The 3761-nt window shown below is 47.3% G+C and overlaps 1 non-coding gene across 1 annotated transcript; it reads right to left on the minus strand.

Annotated features, from left to right (window-relative positions):
- Positions 1-2729: 2729 nt before the first annotated feature.
- trnai-aau (transfer RNA isoleucine (anticodon AAU)) lies at positions 2730-2803 on the minus strand. Its single transcript has one exon. It is a non-coding gene; the product is annotated as a tRNA-Ile (tRNA).
- Between the last annotated feature and the right edge of the window lie 958 nt (positions 2804-3761).

Here is a 3761-nt window from a genome sequence, read left to right on the forward strand (position 1 = left end):
ATTGTAATAGTTGGTATTTTAAAGAGAGATTATAAGAGATGTATTAACGTATTGATCATCTGATGCCCTTTGTCTTTTCTTGAAGGATAATGTCATTATGAAGAAGATAAAACTTTTTTTTTTTAAACACCTCCCCCCAGCAGGATTTGGGTCGCCTCCGCACTGTTTCTGCTGAAACAAAAAAACAAGTGTCAATCTCTGCAGGAATCTACTCCGGCTCCCCCTTCTGGTGATGAAGAGGAACCCGAGTCCAAGATGCTTCCAACCAGCCCTCAGGCGCTCCCTTCGGCTGTAGGTCACGCTCCAGGGGGCCGGGGGAGTTAAGAGGGTGTCACTGGACGGGGACGACAAACGCCTCCAGTGACAGACGGACGCACACAGAGAGAGAAAGAGACAGAGAGAGAGAGTTGCACTTCCTCCTGCAATGCAATAAATATGCCCAAAATAAGGGACACATTCCTTAACAAAATAATGAATGCCACCCTACCTTTGACAAAACTGAGAAAAAATAAAAATGGTCAGTCCTCCTGGAGGAGGGACACACAGCCTCCCTGGCTGCCCAATATGTCACCGCCTGCCACAGCCTGAGGGGCACAGTGACACATGAGCACCAGCTGTAAATAAAATGTAAATACTCATTTGTAATGCATGTCATTGTATTTCCAAAAAGGAATCTGTAAACACTAAACCTATTTTCTTTAGTTCTATGTATTAAAGATCATTTATAGTTTATTACATTTTGTTTTTCTGTACTTTTATACATCTTATTGTGATTTTGGCAGGACACTGTCTGTCACGGCATGGCTGCTGCTGATGCACACTAATTAGGTGCTCATGTGTTGCAGCCGTGTTGTCCGCTGCTTCGCAGACAGCTTGTGAGCTCACGGCTGCAGGCAATGATCACTGAGGCGACTGTGACGTCATTGGCAGGTGTGCTTCATCTATTTAATCCCTCTCCTTCCCCGAGGGAGACTTTATTGTGACTGCCCGGAGCACCCTGTTTGTGTGGATGTTTTGTGTGCTGGTTTTGCCTTGTTTTCCCCTTTTTGTGTTTTTTTCTGTTGGACTATTGTGAACCCCAATAAAGCTCGGACACCGCCGGAACCCGAGACTCTCTCCGTTTATTGTGTCCGGCATTTACATTTGGTGGCCAATGTGGGGAAGCTTTGTGACATACTTACCCTGAACTCTGTACCCGGAAGGACAGCTATGGAGGCGTCTCCAGTGGAACAGTTGTTGGCCCCAGTGGTGAAGCTGCAGGCTCAAAAACAACAAACTCTCGAGACGCTTGTCCAGCAACTTCAAGTACCAGCTCCTGCACCTAACCCTGCTGTGGCCGCAGCAAACCCGGCTTGGGCAGGTCTGCAGATTCCAAAGATGGGACCGGAGGACAACCCAGAGGCTCTGAATTTCTGTCCAATATTAAAGATCCTAGGCTCTCATTGTCTGATTTGGCTGGGGCACAATTGGGACATGTCTCTGGGGACCGATCACCATTAGTGACTGCAGGTGATGAGAGGGGCAGGGACAGCCTTCCCTCTGACTCCAGTCGTGTAGCAGCCAACAGTACCCTGTTGGACCCAGGGGAAGGAACGAGTTCTGGGACTCACCTCCTCTCTCCTTCTTCCAGTGGCACTTTTTGTTTCTCTCCAAACCAGCAGCCAAACCGATCATGCTGGATGATGTTGCAGACAGAATAACGTTCACCACGGTGCCTCCAGACTTTTTCACGAATACCAATCGAGCTGCACGGTGCTGGGCTGTGAGCACAGGTCCCACTAGAGGATGACGGGCCCTCGTGCCACCCTCATAGAGTCTGTTTCTGACAGTTTAGTCAGAAACATGCACACCAGTAGACCGCTGGAGGTCATTTTGGAGGGCTCAGGCAATGCTCCTCCTGTTCCTCCTCGCACAAAAAAGCAGATACTGGTCCTTCTGGTTCTTCTGATAGCACGGATGAATGTGACATCCTGAAGGAGCTGGACTACCTGTGCAACCTGAATGGGCTGCAGGGAGCGCCTCATAATTCCAGTAGTGACAAGGACACTAGCAAAAGGCAAAACTAGAGAAGAATCAGTCAGGAAGGATAAGGAGAGAGCAATCGTCTGTGGCCACCACCTGCAAAACCATTCCCTTTTTGGGGTTGTCTTGCTGTTGCCTATCTCCGGTGCACCTGCTGTCACTTTCATTTGCACCAAAACAAGAGACAGTGATTCACAACCGCTTAGGCTTCCTAACTGTACAGATTAATATGCCTGAACTGTAACTGACTTGGTATTATGCTGTGATGATTACTTGTTCCCTTATTTTTTTGAGAGGTGTATTATAGAAGATAGCCTTGAGAATGCGGCCACAGAATTGCGGGAATCCGTGACTTTCAACACTTATGCAACCGAGTCGAGGTGACCAACAGCTCAATGTCTGGTTGGCACCATGGCTTAGATGTGCCATTCATGAAACTTGTGTTGATTCTTGAAGCCACTGGCATTGCTTCCCTCTCCAAGTCTGTGTAATAAGGAATTGGCAGGTGAAGTGTTCTGAGAAAAGCAAAGCGGCGAAAGGACATTTTCCCGTGTGCATGTAGATGGCCGACTTTGACACGGCTTGATGAAGTCTTGTGGATCCTACCACTGCTTAAGTGCACTACTACGCTTGCCTTCAGGGAGTTTCATGTCAAACATTCAAAAAACAGGACTCGAACTAGACGGATGAGCACCTACGATCGGTCTTGGCCGATGTGGGGATCGAACCCAAGACCTTGGCGTTATTAGCACCACGCTCTAACCAACTGAGCTAACCGGCCATCAAAAGGAGTCTCTCTGCCAGGCATTTCCTCATGTTTATGTAATTTGGGTGCAAAATGCATTACACACAAGTGTGAAAAGAACACTTTTGCAATTCCTAGCATTGGTGATGCTATAAATCAATCTGTCAGAAGTGGGATTTGAACCCACACCTCCATCAGGAGACCAGAAAACCCTTCTACACTCTTCAAGGGAACAACACCTTAAGTCTGGCAAATTAGACCACTCGGCCATTCTGAGAGGATGTATACGTCCACCGGGAGATTATATACTGATCAAGAAAACTGCGGGAACACTTAAATCACACATCGGATCTCCGTGATCGAAGTCTAGGAAACCTCAAGATCTTCACCGTACATTGCATAATTCGTAACTCTCCCACCTCCATGCTTTTGAGACTGTACTGGGAGACACAACAAACTTTCTTCAGACGGCACATATGGATGTGCCATACTGGAGGAGCTGGACTACCTGTGCAACCTGAATGGGCTGCAGGGAGCACCTCATAATTCCAGTAGTGACAAGGACACTAGCAAAAGGCAAAACTACAGAAGAATCAGTCAGGAAGGATAAGGAGAGAGCAATCGTCTGTGGCCACCACCTGCAAAACCATTCCCTTTTTGGGGTTGTCTTGCTGTTGCCTATCTCCGGTGCACCTGCTGTCACTTTCATTTGCACCAAAACAAGAGACAGTGATTCACAACTGCGTAGGCTTCCTAACTGTACAGATTAATATGCCTGAACTGTAACTGACTTGGTATTATGCTGTGATGATTACTTGTTCCCTTATTTTTTTGAGAGGTGTATTATAGAAGATAGCCTTGAGAATGCGGCCACAGAATTGCGGGAATCCGTGACTTTCAACACTTATGCAACCGAGTCGAGGTGACCAACAGCTCAATGTCTGGTTGGCACCATGGCTTAGATGTGCCATTCATGAAACTTGCGTTGATTCTT

Source organism: Amia ocellicauda, chromosome 12, assembly GCF_036373705.1.
Source record: "Amia ocellicauda isolate fAmiCal2 chromosome 12, fAmiCal2.hap1, whole genome shotgun sequence".
Taxonomy (NCBI): Eukaryota; Metazoa; Chordata; class Actinopteri; order Amiiformes; family Amiidae; genus Amia; species Amia ocellicauda.